The following is a 20247-nucleotide window of genomic DNA, read 5'->3' as shown; positions in this document are numbered from 1 at the left end:
AAAATTAAGCTGCTCTTCTTCACTTCATTCTTCTCCAAATCTACTTATTTGATACTACTTAATTTAATACTGACCGTTTCGGATGGAAAACGTATTGCTTTCGAAAAACAATTTAAAATGCGAACTAATTATCTTTTGGGCCCTCGTTACTTTTAATAAAAAATCTATATTTTTCCATATTTGGAAAGGAGTGGTAGTGGCTTGTTACGAGTTTGCTAGTGTGATAAAGCGTGTAGCCAATCAGGTTGCAGATACAGATTTTCAGAATGAATAATTTGCCAATCTGCTCACATGGAAAGATTTTAGATCTGCGAAAAGTCAAACCACCCTGGAAAAATGATTTAAGAAAAGGTAGCACGCTGATCCCCACAACTTGTCTGTCGTGCAATGTGGTGTAGTCGCTAGTGTTCGACTTTGCTTTTATTCTAAGTAGGCTTAAATTTCAAGGAACCTTCTCAAAGTCGTCTTGTTGCTCCTACTTACTAGTGAATGATTCCTACTGATACTAGTACAAATGGTAATTGGATATTGTAATTGAAATAGAGGTAAAAGAGGAGGAAGTCCCCGTGATTAATTAAGTCTTAATTACCTATTGAGGGGGCCTTTAACCCATGTGTGTGTACACTAAGTGACCTTAACTCACCACGTGATGTAGTGAACCCATGCAAAACAATGCTTGGGATCTAGCTCAACAGATGATTTAGGAAGCATAAACAAAAATACTACATCTACCGACATGAGCTCTCATAAGCACAAGAGTGCAGAAGCATAAGTAGATGGTGGCAACACCAATCCAGAAGCTAAGTTGCCTCAAGAGGAGTATTCCAATGAGAAATCAATTGATTTAGAGGAGGATATCATACCAGGATTTAGGCAAACCCTCAAACTGTCTTCAACCATTTAGCAACAACTCTGCAAAAAACATGGAAAAGAAGTTTGATGGCTTGGCTAAGAAGATCATTCTCAACTTTGATAGAGTTTGCATTAATGTTGTTCAATTCAATACTAAGGTTGACCTTGTATTCTTCACGGGGAAGCCTCCCAAGCCCTATGGAAACTCCATCTTAGTTTGACACCATACTTAAGGGTGAAAGCTTAATTGACCAAATATGCTATGGGGAAAGGGGTTTTTTTAATGTCGTCTTCAACAAACCTAACATGACAAAGGTCCTAGCCCAAGGGATTTATTTCTAGGGCCGCAACTTGGTCTATGTCATGGAGTGGCAGCCAATTACAACGAGCATGGATAGTATCAAAAAATATTGTCCATTCTAGATCAAAATTTTCGATTTATCCACCTACCTCAAGACCAGGCAACAAATGCATTAAGCTACAATGAGTCTGGCTTTGCAGTAAAAGAGAGAGGAGAATTAGTCTAAGCTCAAATTACGCCATCTTACTTGGCTAAGATGGCTAGAGGAACTAAATTAAGCAACGTTGGGATTGCAACTATTGCAAAGAGCTCTCCTAATTAAGCAATGGTTGGGAGATTGAGAAAAGTAACGTACTTTTCAACAAGAGCCTAACGGATGATCTCCATTGCATCTCAAAAGAGGTCATCAAAGGCATAATAGGAAGAGGATGAAAGGAAGCTTATCTATGTGGCAAAGAAGGGATCAAACATGGATCATAAATCAAAATGATGTGGCTGAAGAATGCAAGAGGTATTTCTACTCCTTGTAACAACTAGATGGTCTTGATGCACTGGAGGATATTCTGCAACATATGCATCCCAAAGTTACTCAAAGTGAAAATGTCCAACTAATAAAAGCTTTCTCAAATGAGGATTTGCCTGGGGCCTTGAAATGCTTAAGTTCTAGGCAAGTCACCAAACTATGTTGAAATAACAATTGAACCTTATGATGCACATACAATCACAAAGTAAATTTTCTTTTACCCGGTTGATTAGCATCGTTTGGAAGAAAGGAGAAATGCCCTCATCATGGAATATTAGCATTATTTATTTCTTACTCAAACAAGCACAATGTACCCAGCTTCAACACTCTAGGTTGATATCATTATTAAGGGTGACTTACAAGATTCCTTAACCCCGATCACATGAAAAAGTGCATCTGTCCCCATCAATACGAGCTCATCAAGGGAGGTCATTGAGAGGGAAGCAATGGTGGGACGCAAGGTAGAGACTACTGAGTGCAAAAGAGTTGAAAGAGAGAGAAGAGCTATCCTCACTTATGTATGACTATACAATGTGTACTTATACAATAGGTGTTCGCCCAATTATTGGACATTGGCCTTTACCCTAATAACATCCCACTTAAAGACCAATGCACCTTGATGGGAGTATAAGAAGAAAGTGAAGATACTACCCAATGCCTATCAACACTCTGTAGTGTGCAAAGCACTCCGAAGGTAAACTCATTGTGAGAAGATATACATTATTATCCATATGGACCTTGACAAGCTCAATACACTTGTTCTCAAACATCTCCCTAGTGAAGTGATAGTTCACCTAAATATGATTTGTCTTTGTATGAAATACAAGATTTCATTATCACATTGGATTGCGACCTTATAATTCATTCATCCCTCATCTAAAAATATCAAGTCACCTCGATTATTCCCTATTGGCTATGGATGTAATAAAAGTCCTTCCTGAGAAATAAGTAATCAAGCCTAGCAAAACTTGACTTGTAATTTAATAAGGAAATAGTCTTAAGTAATTCATGAGCATTGTAAATCACCAAAATTTGTAAGGAAAAAGAAGTTAGGATACTCTCTTACACTTGATATCTTGTGTAGGAGAACTTCCGCTTGATATTCCCCTTGGTATACTAAGTTGACTCACAATGCAACTTGCCCTTGTATGAGCATGTGGTCTGTTTGATGGATTGGATTTTTGTATTTTCTCACTATTGATTCTTTCAAGCTCAACAATGAACATAGCACATGGATTGGTGTCGGACTTCTACCAATCACTTCATGCACGTTGACTACATCGGTAACCTTGAGTACAAGTTGTGGAGGATCCCATTGAGCGAGAGGCTTAACATAGTCCGACATTTTACTTTCTACCCAAGTCCTCCAATGCTTGTTAAGTTCCATGAGGGCAAGGTAATGACCCAAGCCCAATGGTTGTATCGTAGGATTATTCAAGGTGATGACACATAGATCCCGTTCTTTTGGTTATCATGTGGAGGGATTTCACGATCTTTCTACCAAGTATCTAGCTCTATATATCCATAGTGAACCACCCAAATATAAATCTATCTTCCTTCAAAAGTTCCATGGTTGATTTTGTATATCATGTTGGGATAAAAGGTATCTGGGCCTACCCATGTATACTGTGATTGCCCATTCTTTATTCATATATAATATGATAGTGCAATAAGGCTGTCAGTTTAGTTGGACAGCACCTACATTGTGTGTGCTCTTCTCTCCCGCATCTTCCTCTTCTCCTTCTCCACTGCCATTGCATCCCCTTCAACTGGTATCAGAGCGGGTCTTCAAGAGCTCATCTGGGCCTTCCACACGAGGTATGAGATCTTCATTCTCACTCAGTTTTCAGCTCAACAGGGTTTTCACAGGTTGTGGGCAGCCATAGCTCACACCTCTTGGAGCTTCCTTCACCTGGATCTTGCTTCCAGCCTATCAAGGCTTGCTGAGGCTTGGTGTAGGCCTTCTTTGGTATCCATTTGTGCCCCCTTTGGGCCCCATTGTTGACACGTGGGATAGCAGCCTCCCCCAGCCATCTCACTTTTTTTTGCGCATGTTTCAAAATCTGGCCCAAAAATTACTCTTTTTGTCATATCTCGGGCATTCGGAACCCGATTCAGGCAAGGTAAGAGTCTAAGTTGGGATTTTGGCATGCTTCAGACGCGATGGTGATGTCAAATTTTCCAAATTCTGATGATAGAATATTCTGCAACAGATTTCAGGTCTGAGACAACATGTATTTGTATGCCTATGGCTTATGTGATGCTTCTACTGATGTCTATTGATACCGGATCACTTGTGGATGTTATGCCTCTTATGTGAGACGCATTTGGAGCTGATTTAGCTCAGCCATTGATTGTTTTGAACAATCCCAAATTTGTCCAATACAGAGTAGCCACCTGTTACTTCAATTTTATGCTTACAAGTCTTGGCATTTGATGCCCGATTATGTCCGGTTGGTGCCTAAACATACGGGAATGTATGCCTATGGTTTGCCTATGGATTTGAGCTTGGATTGAGCACTGATTTGCTCAGTTTACAGAGGTTATATGTTACTGGAAACTTCAGGGCTGAAGCTATTTATGCTACAGTTGGGTTATGCTTATTGGTTGCGGGGTGCTCCCGGCTACTCGGTATGATGTCATGATGTATTTGGACTATGCCACATGTCTTGTTTATGCTCTGGAATGCTTTGAGCTAAGATTAGAGCTCGATTTGGGTTTGACTGTCACTTCTTTGCAACTGGCATTTCATCTATGACATGGTTTATGCCTAGGCTACCCAGTATGGGTTATGATGTCTTAGTGAATGCTTTATGCTTTGGATGTGGATGGTAGTTGTTTGAGCTCGTCTCGACATTCATTTGAGTATTCCCTTGAGCAGTTGGACATTGACTTGGCTTTTTCCGTTACGACTTGGTTTTTTCTGTTACGACCTTGGATGCTATATGGGATTTGATGCTTCGATTATGGATCTTGGCTATTACTTGGATGACTTACAGGTATTGAGCAGTGAACTGCTCCCTTGTTTTGGTAGTTGCCTATTGAGCTGTGATTGCTCGTTTGCATTTGATATACAAGATACTTACTAATTAGTGGACTTGGATAGTGCTTGGGATTTACAGTTATGGCTTTCTTGCTCCTCTGTTGTCTAGCTTCTATGCTAGTTGGGCTCCTATTGCCCGTCCATGTTAGAGAGCAGATGCTATGTATGCTTACCCGTCTATGCACATGGTCTACTGTTGTATACCTTGCAGAGCCACTTATTTGGATGTTGTTGTATAGATGTTTGGGCTTCACCTGGAGCTTGACTCTTGCAGGATGCTTTGCCACTTGTTGGTCTTTACTTGACTTGGATGTTCCTTGGTGGCATGATGTACTGCAGAGCTATGCGTATGCATATGGTTATGGGCTGATTTCATGGCTGAATATCATATGCTCTTATGATAGATGTCTTATGCTTTATTGTACTGTGGTTGGTTATGTCATGCAGTTGGCTATGACTCTTCTTCATGTGGGAGCTTTTGCATCCTTGATTGATGCGCCTTTATGTCCTCCCATCCATTGAGGTTTCATGAGCATTTGCAGCATGCTTCTACCACTGATGTACTAGTAGATGATTGTCTTTATGAGCAGGTTCCCTATGTTGGGACAACCCTCGACTGCTTGAGTTTCGTGGATGCTATGGATAGCCCTATTCATGATGACTTGGATTCCTTGTCATCTTCTACAGGTTCTTCTAATTCAGATGTTGTTTGCTTTCATTGTGGGAAGCTTGGGCATGTTCAAAGAAAATGCTTTAGACGGATTAGAGAGCAGCAGAGATAGAGACGGACTCGACATGAGTAGAGAGTCAGCGATGCAGCAGGTATTACCACTCTTTCTAGTGGTGAGGTACATGCAGTTACCCATAATGATGCAGTTGAGCATGTCCTCCTGTCATCTAGTTTCCCTACAACTTACTTGCTCAATGATCAGGCCCATGCCTTTGATTGGCTTTTCGACTCAATGGCATCTTGTCATGTTACCCCTCATAGAGCATGGTTCTCTTCTTACAGGGAGGTTGATGGATGTATTGATCTGGGCCTTGAGCAGACTTATGCTATTGTTGGTACATGGAACATACACCTAGCTTTGCCTAATGGGACTTCTCTTATGCTCAGGGATATTCTACATGTTCCCATGCTCAGTAAGAGCCTGATTTCTGTTAGTCAGCTGCATGATGCAGGTTACTCTATTTCTCTTCAGGATAGGTCATGGAAGATCTGTCATGGCTGCTTGGTTTTGGCCAGAGGTTCTCGAGTTGGTTCTCATTACCCAGTGCATGTCTCTCACGTGGGAGATTCTATGGTTGCAATTATCCGGATACCACATGCATTGTTATGGCATGATCGCCTAGGCCATATGCACCACAGAGAGATGGAGATCTTGTCTCATTCAGACTCATTGCTGCCTCCTATGTCACTTACAGATCTTGATGCTTGCCCTGATTGTAATCTTGGTCCTTGCAGAGCCCCCTTGGCTTATGGCGATCGTATGAGGCATGCTCCTCTAGATCTTATCGATTGTACAATATATGGACCTAGGCCTTCCCAGTCACTTGGTGGAGCGTCGTACTTTATGACCTTTGTTGATCATGCTACCCATTGTGTTTGGGCTTTTCCCTTGGTGTAGATTGAGGATGCTGCAGTTATGCTTGACAGGTTTATGGATTCTACTGGTAGTAGGCCTAGGTGCTTGCAGATGGATTATGAGAGTCATGCTCTCTCTCCCAGCTTTCAGACCTCTTGTCAGTAGTATGGCATTGATTTCTTGTGCCCACTGTATTATGGGATTACTCATGGCATGTGTCTGACCTTACATGCAAAGGTTGCTTCTATGCTTACCACAGCTGGGTTGTCTTATGGCTTTTGGGTTGAGGCCCTTATGACAGCAATCTATTTGGTTAACAGGACGCCGTGCTTGATTGGATGGTATTACACCCCATGAGGCATGGAGTGGCATGCAGCCCTCCTATGATTACTTGAGGATGTTTGGCTGCCAAGCATCTGTACATATGCCACATGAGCCTATGTCATGTAGATGTATCCTCCTTGATTATGGAGATGGTGACTTTAAGGCCTGCAAAATATGGGATTTGGATGTCCAGCAGGTCGTACGCAGCCATCATGTTGTCTTCTATGAGACGCAGACACCTCTTAGCTCTCTTGATGAGCGTTTAGTATGCTTTATGGCTGATTTTACAGTAGCTACAGTGCCATTACAACAAGCTGCTTATGCTAAAAATGAGACACTTATTGGCCCAGATGACATTGTCGTATTGCTGCGCATCCGAGGTGTGGAATCCACCAAAAAGTTTGTGTGTGTGACATTTGTTACTTTGTACATACTTAGACGTTGTGCTTTGCTCTGCCTAAACGTTTTGCCTTCAATTGGTTCATGTTCAATTTCATAGAAGAGACAAGTGTTGTTTGGGAGTGAATCTAGTATTTGTTACAAACAATTTAGAAGGAGAATGGGCTCTAGATCTGCAATGAGTATGGTCTTCCCGAGATTTTCAAGTTGTTTGCTTATACTGAAGATACAAATGGTATCGACAAGGGAGTTCAAGAAGACCAAGGAATTTTCAGTAAAGTTTCTAATTTGGAAACCTCAAGGAGCTTAGGAGCATTAAAGCATAAAAATCTGGCCACAGGGATCCCTTCTCAAGCAGCTGGCTATTGCAAATTAGAGTTTGGGTGGAGGTGTAGTAGTAGTTCTTGCTGAAAGAGACAAGGAGGAAATGGAAATGGACATTGCAAAGCTTGAGTTTGATTTCATGGGGACATCAGTCATTTGTCGCAGTGGAAGCCCGCTTATAATGGCAGATCTGAAGAAGGTGTCTGTTTCAAAGGCACGTTCTATTATTGTGCTTGTTGCTGAGGTTGAAAATGCGGATCAGAGTGATGCAAGAGCTTTGTGAGTAGTTCTACGTTTAACAACAGTCAAAGAGGGATTAAGAGGCCACATAGTAGTGGAGCTGAGTGACCTTGATAATGAGCCATTGGTAAAGCTGGTTGGTGGGGAGGTGGTTGAAACGGTTGTTGCTCATGATGTCATTGGGCGTTTGATGATCCAATGTGCTCGTCAACCGGGTCTTGCATAGATCTGGGAGAATATTCTTGGTTTCGATAATGCTGAATTCTACCTCAAGAGATGGCCACAACAAGATGGCAAACTGTTCAGAGAGGTTTTAATTAGTTTTCCTGAAGCTATACCTTGTGGTGTGAAGGTTGCAGCTCAAAGGGGAAAAATAATTTTGAATCCCTCAGATGACTACCAGTTAGGTGAAGGAGATGAAATCCTTCTTATAGCTGAAGATGATGATACATATGCACCTACTCCTTTGCCACAGAGAGCTTGAAGACTATTGTAGGCAAGCAGGAGAATTTCGGGAGGGAGGAGATGAAACCATGAGTGACCTGTCCAGTGGAGGACCAGTTAGTGATTACATAAGCTGTGTGTGGATGGAACAGATATGCGAGTCCAGTGTGGGAGGAGTACAGATGCCTATTGTGAGCAATCCATTGGAAGTGGAGATGGTGGGTTGCAAAAGACAACAGGCCCAATCGAGTCCACACATGATCGAGTAAGCAGCTCATACATTGTCGATGTCCAGCAATCTTACCCATGTAATGGCACTACTGCCGTATTATGGACTATTTAGAAGGCTTATGTGAAAGGAAAGACAAAATATTTTCTGTCATTGTTTCTGACGTAAGATAAAAAGAAAAAGCTGTGTGTTGTATAAAAAAAGGGCACACCAGAAAAACTGGACAGAGGAAGAAAAAGCTCTGTTTGTTGGTTCGCCTTCATCCATCGTTGATATACAGATTAGTGTGGTAGTACATTAATCATGGAACAGAAAGGAAGGAACGTTTGGAAAAAGAGCTGATGGAGGAGGCACTACAAACTGCTAGAGTCAAGGTCCTTGCAAGTGGGAATGCTATTGAAAGATGCTTCAGGTGTTAACATCATTTGCAATAGACTGAGCGACATCATTAGTTCTAGATTGAAGGGAATAGTGTCATCTCCAATTGGTGGTGAGGTTTCAACGGACTGCTTTTTGAAAACACTTGAAAACAGAGGAGTTGAGATCAGACTGCGTTTTTTCTTTAAATGAAAGGAAGTACGCCAAGGAGAGTTTGAGGTTGTGAATGTGAATTTACCAAATACAACAGAGAGCTACCGTAGATACATGCAGTTGATATAAAAGAATTTGTCTACCGTGTTCCAGAATCAAGCTTTGATGAGGCTGCATATGCAAATATTCCGACAACACTATATGAGCTGCCTGATGGACAAGTAATTGAGATTGGAGCTGAAAGTTTCAAGATTCCAGATCTGTTGTTCAATCCTTCATTGATGCAGAGAGTTCCTAGAATAGAGAGAAAAAAAGAAAAAGCAACGAAGAGAGAAAAAGTTGGGAAGGAAGAGCAGCTGCCAAGGGGGTCCTCATCCTCTAAGCTTGAAGGGAGACAGAAGACACTTTCATTGCAGATTTAGCTGTTGGTCTAGCAACAGGTCAAATCAAGACTGGTGCTCCATGCAGATCTGAGAGGCTTGCCAAATACAATCAGAATGCGCTTTTTTTGAAGGTGAACCAAATCGATTCAGTAACTAAGAGCATTGAGGCAGTGAAGATGGCCAAGAAAGCGGGTTGGGGAGTTATGACCAGTCATAGAAGTGGACAGACAGCAAAAAAACTCCGCTAAGAAGAAAATCTCTACAAAAGTGAAGGGACTTGATGTGATTGAGGCCGCTATTGCAGCAGCTACAGAGCCAGATTAAGAAGATTCTAAGGCAATTTCAGTATCCATTGACTTGAAGCAAATTGACGAGGCAAAGGATTTGAATGATCCTACAACGGGTTTGAAGGCCACAGTTCTGGGATTACAGCTATTTGTAGAACCAGAGGTTTAGAGAAAGGTGGTTTATGTGGAAAGACTCCTTCAGTTGTTCAAGTATGTGCCCAGGGAGCTTCTTACAATCCCAGACTTCGTTTTCCAGCATGATCTTGAGGTGAAAGGTAAAAAGAGCATTGTTATGGACCCCAGAACGAGATACATCACTAACAGGCCTTTTGCAAGCTCACACTAGCATTCCATTAATTTTTGTCCTTGCCTTTGTGTACCCAACAACAAGGGAATTGGCATGATCGTGATATGTAGATATCAGTTATTCTTTGATTACTGGAACCGGTGGTGCTTGGATTCAATAGCTCTTCAGGCTGTGAGCAGCAAGCTTATTGAACAGGCTTCTATTTGTTCATTACATCACTTTGACATTATGTATATGCATGGTTTTGGACCACCTAAGCATCTTCTTAACAGGACTCATTGTTCGAAGCTTTAATTGAAACTAAGCTGCACTGCGTAGACTAGAATTGGTCTTCTTCTTTTGAGAAATCTCTCAGATGCATGTTAAATCAACAATCTTTGCATTCAATATGAAGAGTCTGGAGCTTACTGCTGCATAGCCTGATCTCACTCGATTGATCTTCTATCTTGGAATTTCTCAAGAACCTCTGTGGTAGTGACTTTGCTTTCGAAAACCCTTCGACATCTTTGGTGAACCCGACGTGAAAGCGTCGCATTTAGACACTTCAGCATCAATTTCAGCCCCTTCTACGATTCCTGCTTTGTCCTCTATTTCGACTCCATCATTGACTTCTGCTTCAAGTACTTCTACGGATGATTTAAAGTAGATTTTGCAGAATATATCTATGTATATGCAGCTTCAAAATTAGCAGACACAATTGTATATGCAGCAATAGCAGCAGTTACATCAACAACAGTTGTCTTAGCAAAGGCAACTATATTCGGAGCAAGAGAATGCAATCAGCGCGACTAGGGTGATTGAAGCAGTTGAAAATGAAAAGAAGCTATTTGATGGCCGTAATGTATCGGCTTATTTGAAGACATATGAGATTAAGATGGGATTTTTTGGAGTACCGATACGACTTATGAGTAATATTTTCTTCGCCTTGTCACACCTGCCTTGAGGGTAAAAGTGACTGATCTTTTCCTTCAAAATTCGCATTGGCAAGATTTTAAGAAGGCCCTGAAAGAGGAGTATTTTCTTGAGGACTTTGGGATGGCTATTCGGTGGTCATTCCGAGAGTGGGTCTACATGCCAAACAAAGGTCTATAGCTGCTTCAGAATTGATACGAGAATTTGAAGAGAGGTATAGTCAGCTTGATGCCATTGAACAAAGAGCATTGGATGTTGAGAAAGTTGAGCTTTTCTTGCAAGCTGCAGATCCTGCTCTTCAGGAAGAATTAGGAGAGCTTCTTGAGGATTGCACGGAGCCTATGGGTCTTAAAACAGATTGGCAAGATGCCCAGGATGTGGTCTCGACTTTGACCAAGAGGCGAATATGGAAGACCTGCCTACTAAATGGATCTATGACACCGACGCCGTCTTTTGCTCCTATGTCTGCTTCTACCCCTGTCATTTCTTCTCTTCCTCAGCCAGTTACTTGGCCTATGCCAGTGCCTACTGTTTCTAATCCTCTTGTTCCTCCTGTTCCAAGACCGATGCCGGCTCCTTCTGCTTCAAAATCATCCACTCCTTCGGTTCCTTCCTCTCTTGATGACATAATCAAAGGCATAACGGATTCGACACTGGAGTCAGTTAAAGCAGAATTGGTGGGAAAATTGAAAGAGCAGTTTGCTTCGACCGCGCCTACTATTTCTTCTAGTGCTCCTAGTGCACCTAGGAGTGCTCCTAGTGCACCTAGGAGAGATCGAAGATGTATTTGTGTGATAATACGAACCATTAGCATTGCAGGGATTGTGAATCTTTTCAAGATGCAAGGAGGAAGAATTTGGTATTTTGGGGACAAGATGGCAAGATCTGGTTGACTGAAACAGGAGCTCCGCTTGCTACCAATTTTGGGAAAGGCGGAATGAAGAAATTAGTAGATGACATGGCTGCGCATACTTCTTATGTGGCAGCTAGAGGAGATGCTTCTGCATATGGAGTCCAGATTGAGAAAGGTTCAGAGAGTCAGTTAGCATTATGGACCTATGCTATGGAGATGGCAAACAAGGGAAAAATTCAGCAGACTTTTTTGACTAGTGCAGGTTCTAGCATCAGATCTGAGACAGGTTGGGATTCGCCTGTTGATAGGTACAGTATTTATGCCTACTTGGCTAAGTCTTAGGGAGCAGATGTACTTGTTGAGGAGAAGCGTAAGAGAGATGAAGAGAATCCAAATGCAGCTAAAAAGACTAGAGGGGGTGAGTTTGTTACTCCACCTACTGCAGGGCCGTCTTTGAGACCAGGGCCAGAACGACAAATGGAAGATGCTCAAAAGAAAGAAAAGAGGCAGGAGCCTAGACAGAGAAAGCAGCTAGGATTTAGATTAATGTCCGATATTGAGACATCTATGGACATGAAGAAAATCTTTAATGATAAGATACTCGCAATGAGGTGACTTTTACTATTTCTGAGGTTTTGGGCATCTCGAAAAGAGAGTTTCAAGGTCAATTCCAAGAAGTCCTCAAGAGGAAAAGACATACATTACCTACTACTGATACACAGGGAGTTTTGATTGGGAAGTTAGATGAGGATGAGGATGAGGTTATGATTGAGAATGCTTCTATTTTTTCGCAGACAGAGAAGAGGGTTCAGCCTATGCATTATGCTGAAACTGATGAGCCTATCTTAGTACCGCGTAGTCATTTTTCGCGGAGTCATTGGGCTAGGGCAACTACAGAAACAATGGTAAAAATTGGAGAGAAACAGGTGCCTTATGTTGCTTTGGTGGATCATGGTTTAGACATTATTCTCATAGTTCGTGGAGTTTATGAAAGTAATAGATGGCCTATGGATGCAGAGCATGGGTGGCGTATGAGAGCCGCCAACAACACTGCAGGTGATTTATATGCTGCTTGTCCCAGTGTCAGGATTTCTATTGGAGATGTAGAGGAGGATTTCCATTTCTTTGTGCAGGATTCATGCTCTTACGCCATAATCCTAGGACAACCATTCATCACAGAGATGCGCATGGAGACGAAAGTAATGGATGATGGATCTGCTTATGCACGGATTCACAGTAAAGATGGTATGAGAGCAGTCCAGTTTATGACTGTGTGTGTAAACCATGCTAGAAATAGGGATACTCTTCAAGATGCACCTTTGCCCACTATGAGGGATTCGGGTTTTCATTAGGTACCGCTGTTCCGCGAGACGACGGTGGTACAGAGCAGAGGAGATTGGAGTTCTCGCCTCCTGGCAGCAGTGTTTTCTCCTCCAATTTTGTTGGAATTTCAGCAAACAGTTCGATGAGTTATCAGAAGATTTCTAAGTTGCCTAGAGCTGCTAGGTAGTACATATGCAGGAAGGAGAAAGATTTGAAAAATGCAGGTATTTTAGAGGATGATGAGCATATAGATGGGATGTATGATAGTGTGGTTTGTGCAGATACGATGACAGAGATGGAAATTATGCTGAAAGCTGATATGCAGAGTTGTCACAGTAATGTATCAGTGCAATCCCTGGACATGTTTCATGAAATTTCAGATTTTGTGTCACAGATAGAGTCAGAGGCTGAGATGACTCAACAAAAAGTGTTGAGGGCTGAAGAAATTTAGCAAACAGAGTTTTCGGCTGATTATGATCAGCCTACAGAGATACAGAGGGCTGAAAACTTTCAGCCAACAGAGTTTACTGCTGAAATATTTCAGCATCCAGAGTTTAGGGCAGTTCCTATGCAGTCCATAGAGCAGAGGGCTGAGGATATTCAGCCACCCCCCACCAGAGGGCAGAATTGCTGATTTACAGCAAGATTTGCGTAATGCAGAGGATCATAATGAAGCCAGGGTTGACACAAAATACAAGACTGTGGATAAGAAGGTGAAGCTGGTAGCTGGACCGCTTCCACCTGACAGTGATCAGCAAATAGAGAGGGCTGCCAGGTAGCCAATTTTGAGGAATCCAAAGCATATAGGCCATAAATTTTCAACAGAGACTCTTGCTGAATTAAAAATTGAAAATGGTGATTTCTTGCTACCCTCAGAGAAGCAGTGCTTTCAGGATATGCTTGAGCGATATGGAAGGGGGTTTGCTTTCTTCTCGCATGAGATTGGATGTGTGAATCCAGATATTGTTGCCCCTATTGTGATCTTTACTATTCCTCATATTCCATGGAACTTCTGACCTATTCCAGTGCCTAGGGCACACTGCCAAAGATAGTTGACTTGTTGAATGAGAAAATCAGGATGGGAATCCTAGAGCCATCATCTGCACCATACTCAAATAGGTGGTTTACGGTTCCAAAGAAGAATGGTACTCCCCGATTTATACAGGACATGTAGCCAGTAAACAGAGTTACTATCAGGAATGTTGGTATAGGTCCAGTTCTGGATGAGTTTACAGAAGCATTTGCTGGACATGCCATCTATTCTTTAGGTGACTTGTATTTAGGATATGATCAGTTTCAGCTGGCCTTGGAAAGCAGGGACATAACCACTATGAGAACTCCTATTGGGCTTGTCAGGATGTGTACCTTGCCTCAAGGTGCCACTAATTTTGTTGCGGATATGATGAATGCCATGCATAAGGTTCTTCGTGAGTACATACCTCAACTTACCATGCCTTTCTTGGATGATGTGCCCATTAAGGGGTGTGCAGAAGAAGAGAAGAATGAGAGTCTAAATGAGAAGGGATGCAGATACTTTGTGGCTGATCATATTGTAGCTTGTGAAAAGATTTTGGCCAGGTTAGAAGAAGTGAACTTGACACTATCAGGGCAGAAATCTATTTTTGGAGTAAATGAGGTTGTCATTGTTGGACATATGTGTGGGTATCATGGCAGGAAACCTTCACCTAAGAAGGTGGATGCTATAGGAAAGATTACAAAGTATTATTCTACCACTTCAGAGGTACGGAGATTCATTGGAGCTTGTGTGTTTTACATGATTTGGATACCCCATTTTGCACACATAGCAGATTGTTTATATCAGCTGCTTCGAAAGGGGCAGAAATTTTATTGGGATGAGAGCCATACTAGAGCCATGCGAAAATTGAAGAAGTTATTGCAGATTGCTCCTACTCTCAGGAAAGCGGATTATAATTGCGGAAGGCCTATTGTATTGACAGTTGACACTAGTCCAATTGGCATAGGTTGGGCTGTGGGTCAAGATGATGCAAATGGAAACAAGTATGCTATTCGGTTTGGGGCGAAAGTCCTAAACGAGAGACAGAGGAGGTATCCGCAAATCAAGAGGGAATTACTGGGAATTGTTACGGCTCTCAAATGTGACAAGGAGTACTTTATTGGAGCCTCAGTTATGGTAGAGACAGATTGCTTGCCATTGATAGGTATGATTACAAGTTGCTCTACTTCGGATATAGCTATGCTGAGATGGATCGCATACATCAAGTCATTAAATCCAGAATTTAAACACATAGCAGGGAAGGATAATCCAGTGGCGGATATGCTGTCTAGAGCTAGATATGATGATGAGGAGACACTACTTGCAGAAGAGGATGATGCAGAAATTTCAGCCGCTATGGTTGATCATGTTTGTCATGTCTATGATATTGTGGCTTTCATAGAAGAACTCTATGTTGGAGATTGGTTGCAGATTGGCAAATACCTTACTATACTAAGCAAAAGAGATGAATGGACAGATGAAGAGTTCAAGAAGATCAGAAGAAAAGCCTATGGTTATTTTCTCAAGGATGGATTTTTTTGGAAGCACCCGAAGAAAAGAGGTGGATTACCCTTGCGGGTTGTCTGCAAAATAAAGAGACCCAGTTATAGGTGATGAGAGAGTTTCATGAGAGTCCTTGTGCTGGTCATAGAGGAGTGTGGGCTACTTATGAGAAAATCAAGGAAAAATATTGGTGGAAAGGTATGTACAGAGATGTTTCTCGCTTTGTAGAGACTTGCAGAGACTGTCAGATGTATTCCATAGTGCGTCATCGAGATGAGCTTCATCCGACCTATCCGCTATGCATTCATTATAAGTGGGTAGTTGACTTAGTTACTATGCCGATGGGTCTATGGCAGATGAGATATATTGTTTTGGCTAGAGAGGATCTTACCAATCATGTTGAGGGCAGACCTTTGAGAACGAAGACCACTAGTGCAGTGTGTAAGTTCTTATTGTAAGAAATTTTCTGCAGGTATGGCTGTGTGGGTAAGATCACTGCAGATCGCGGTGAATTAGATGCAAATGAAGCTAGGGAGTTTTTCTCTCAACTAGGAATCAAGTTGGCTCTAACCACAGCATACAATCTAGAACTAGCAACTCTAGGCAACTTAGAAATCTTCTGATAACTCATCGAACTGTTTGCTGAAATTCCAACAAAATTGGAGGAGAAAACACTGCTGCCAGGAGGCGAGAACTCCAATCTCCTCTGCTCTGTACCACCGTCGTCTCGCGGAACAGCGGTACCTAATGAAAACCCGAATCCCTCATAGTTGGCAAAGGTGCATCTCGAAGAGTATCCCTATTTCTAGCATGGTTTACACACATAGTCATAAACTGGACTGCTCTCATACCATCTTTACTGTGAATCCGTGCATAAGCAGATCCATCATCCATTACTTTCGTCTCCATGCGCATCTCTGTGATGAATGGTTGTCCTAGGATTATGGGGTAAGAGCATGAATCCTGCACAAAGAAATGGAAATCCTCCTCTACATCTCCAATAGAAATCCTGACACTGGGACAAGCAGCATATAAATCACCTGCAGTGTTGTTGGCGGCTCTCATACGCCACCCATGCTCTGCATCCATAGGCCATCTATTACTTTCATAAACTCCACGAACTATGAGAATAATCTCTGAACCATGATCCACCAAAGCAACATAAGGCACCTGTTTCTCTCCAATTTTTACCATTGTTTCTGTAGTTGCCTTAGCCCAATGACTCTGCGAAAAATGACTACGGGGTACTAAGATAGGCTCATCAGTTTCAGCATAATGCATAGGCTGAACCCTCTTCTCTGTCTGCGGAAAAACAGAAGCATTCTCAACCATAACCTCATCCTCATCCTCATCTAACATCCCAATCAAATCTCCCTGTGTATCAGTAGTAGGCAATGTATGTCTTTTCCTCTTGAGGACTTCTTGGAATTGACCTTGAAACTCTCTTTTCGAGATGCCCAAAACCTCAGAAATAGTAAAAGTCACCTCATTGCCGAGTATCTTATCATTAAAAACTTTCTTCATGTCCATAGATGTCTCAATATCGGACATTAATCTAAATCCTAGCTGCTTTCTCTGTCTAGGGTCCTGCCTCTTTTCTTTCTTTTGAGCATCTTCCATTTGTCGTTCTGGCCCTGGTCTCAAAGACGGCCCTGCAGTAGGTGGAGTAACAAACTCACCCCCTCTAGTCTTTTTAGCTGCATTTGGATTCTCTTCATCTCTCTTACGCTTCTCCTCAACAAGTACATCTGCTCCCTAAGACTTATCCAAGTAGGCATAAATAGTGTACCTGTCAACAGGCGAATCCCAACCTATCTCAGATCTGATGCTAGAACCTGCACTAGTCAAAACAGTCTGCTGAATTTTTCCCTTGTTTGCCATCTCCATAGCATAGGTCCATAATGCTAACTGACTCTCTGAACCTTTCTCAATCTGGACTCCATATGCAGAAGCATCTCCTCTAGCTGCCACATAAGAAGTATGCGCAGCCATGTCATCTACTAATTTCTTCATTCCGCCTTTCCCAAAATTGGTAGCAAGCGGAGCTCCTGTTTCAGTCAACCAGATCTTGCCATCTTGTCCCCAAAATACCAAATTCTTCCTCCTTGCATCTTGAAAAGATTCACAATCCTTGCAATGCTAATGGTCCGTATTATCACATAAATACATCTTCGATCTCTCCTAGGTGCACTAGGAGCACTCCTAGGTGCACTACGAGCACTAGAAGAAATAGTAGGCATGGTCGAAGCAAACTGCTCTTTCAATTTTCCCACCAATTCTGCTTTAACTGACTCCAGTGTCAAATCCCTTATGCCTTTGATTATGTCATCAAGAGAGGAAGGAACCGAAGGAGTGGATGATTTTGAAGCAGAAGGAGCCGGCATCGGTCTTGGAACAGGAGGAACAAGAGGATTAGAAACAGTAGGCACTGGCATAGGCCAAGTAACTGGCTGAGGAAGAGAAGAAATGACAGGGGTAGAAGCAGACATAGGAGCAAAAGACGGCGTCGGTGTCATAGATCCATTTAGTAGGCGGGTCTTCCATATCCGCCTCTTGGTCAAATTCGAGACCGCATCCTGGGCATCTTGCCAATCTGTTTTAAGACCCATAGGCTCCGTGCGATCCTCAAGAAGCTCTCCTAATTCTTCCTGAAGAGCAGGATCTGCAGCTTGCAAGAAAAGCTCAACTTTCTCAACATCCAATGCTCTTTGTTCAATGGCATCAAGCTGACTATACCTCTCTTCAAATTCTCGTATCAATTCTGAAGCAGCTATAGACCTTTGTTTGGCATGTAGACCCACTCTCGGAATGACCACCGAGTAGCCATCCCAAAGTCCTCAAGAAAATACTCCTCTTTCAGGGCCTTCTTAAAATCTTGCCAATGCGAATTTTGAAGGAAAAGATCAGTCACTTTTACCCTCAAGGCAGGTGTGACAAGGGGAAGAAAATATTTACTCATAAGTCCTGTCGGTACTCCAAAAAATCCCATCTTAATCTCATATGTCTTCAAATAAGCCGATACATTACGGCCATCAAATAGCTTCTTTTCATTTTCAACTGCTTCAATCACCCTAGTCGCGCTGATTGCATTCTCTTGCTCCGAATATAGTTGCCTTTGCTGAGACAACTGTTGTTGATGTAACTGCTGCTGTTGTTGCATATACAATTGTGTCTGCTAATTTTGAAGCTGCATATACATAGATATATTCTCCAAAATCTGCTTTAAATCATCCATAGAAGTACTTGAAGTAGAAGTCAATGATGGAGTCGAAATAGAGGACAAAGCAGGAATCGTAGAAGGGGCTGAAATTGATGCTGAAGTGTCTAAATGCGACGCTTTCACGTCACGTTCACCAAAGATGTCGAAGGGTTTTCAAAAGCAAAGTCGCGACCACAGAGGTTCTTGAGAAATTCCAAGATAGAAGATCAATCAAGCGAGATCAGGCTATACAGCAGTAAGCTCCAGACTCTTCATATTGAATGCAAAGATTGTTGATTTAACATGCATCTGAGAGATTTCTCAAAAGAAGAAGACCAATTCTAGTCTACGCAGTGCAGCTTAGTTTCAATTAAAGCTTCGAACAATGAGTCATGTTAAGAAGATGCTTAGGTGGTCCAAAACCATGCATATACATAATGTCAAAGTGATGTAATGAACAAATAGAAGCCTGTTCAATAAGCTTGCTGTTCACAGCCTGAAGAGCTATTGAATCCAAGCACCACCGGTTCCAGTAATCAAAGAATAACTGATATCTACATATCACGATCATGCCAATTCCCTTGTTGTTGGGTACACAAAGGCAAGGACAAAAATTAATGGAATGCTAGTGTGAGCTTGCAAAAGGCCTGTTAGTGATGTATCTCGTTCTGGGGTCCATAACAATGCCCTTTTTACCTTTCACCTCAAGATCATGCTGGAAAATGAAGTCTGGGATTGTAAGAAGCTCCCTGGGCACATACTTGAACAACTGAAGGAGTCTTTCCACATAAACCACCTTTCTCTAAACCTCTGGCTCTACAAATAGCTGTAATCCCAGAACTGTGGCCTTCAAACCCGTTGTAGGATCATTCAAATCCTTTGCCTCGTCAATTTGCTTCAAGTCAATGGATACTGAAATTGCCTTAGAATCTTCTTAATCTGGCTCTGTAGCTGCTGCAATAGCGGCCTCAATCACATCAAGTTCCTTCACTTTTGTAGAGATTTTCTTCTTAGCAGAGTTTTTTTGCTGTCTGTCCACTTCTATGACTGGTCATAACTCCCCAACCCGCTTTCTTGGCCATCTTCACTGCCTCAATGCTCTTAGTTACTGAATCGATTTGGTTCACCTTCAAAAGAAGCGCATTCTGATTGTATTTGGCAAGCCTCTCAGATCTGCATGGAGCACCAGTCTTGATTTGACCTGTTGCTAGACCAACAGCTAAATCTGCAATGAAAGTGTCTTCTGTCTCCCTTCGAGCTTAGAGGATGAGGACCCCCTTGGCAGCTGCTCTTCCTTCCCAACTTTTTCTCGCTTCGTTGCTTTTTCTTTTTTTCTCTCTATTCTAGGAACTCTCTGCATCAATGAAGGATTGAACAACAGATCTGGAATCTTGAAACTTTCAGCTCCAATCTCAATTACTTGTCCATCAGGCAGCTCATATAGTGTTGTCGGAATATTTGCATATGCCTCATCAAAGCTTGATTCTGGAACACGGTAGACAAATTCTTTTATATCAGCTGCATGTATCTACGGTAGCTCTCTGTTGTATTTGGTAAATTCACATTCACAACCTCAAACTCTCCTTGGCGTACTTCCTTTCATTTAAAGAAAAAACGTAGTCTGATCTCAACTCCTCTGTTTTCAAGTGTTTTCAAAAAGCAGTCCGTT

General features: G+C 42.1%; 1 pseudogene; it reads left to right on the top strand.

Moving 5' to 3' along the window:
* Window positions 1-7206: 7206 nt before the first annotated feature.
* On the top strand, window positions 7207-8076 carry LOC148027469 (ion channel DMI1 pseudogene; annotated as a pseudogene).
* Window positions 8077-20247: the final 12171 nt, after the last annotated feature.

Source organism: Lygodium microphyllum, chromosome 12 (genome assembly GCF_053477565.2).
Source record: "Lygodium microphyllum isolate KBCC chromosome 12, Lygodium_microphyllum_v1.1.10, whole genome shotgun sequence".
In the NCBI taxonomy this organism is placed as follows: Eukaryota; Viridiplantae; Streptophyta; class Polypodiopsida; order Schizaeales; family Lygodiaceae; genus Lygodium; species Lygodium microphyllum.
Note: the sequence above shows the minus strand (reverse complement) of the source record. Positions and strands in the feature narration are given on the sequence as shown.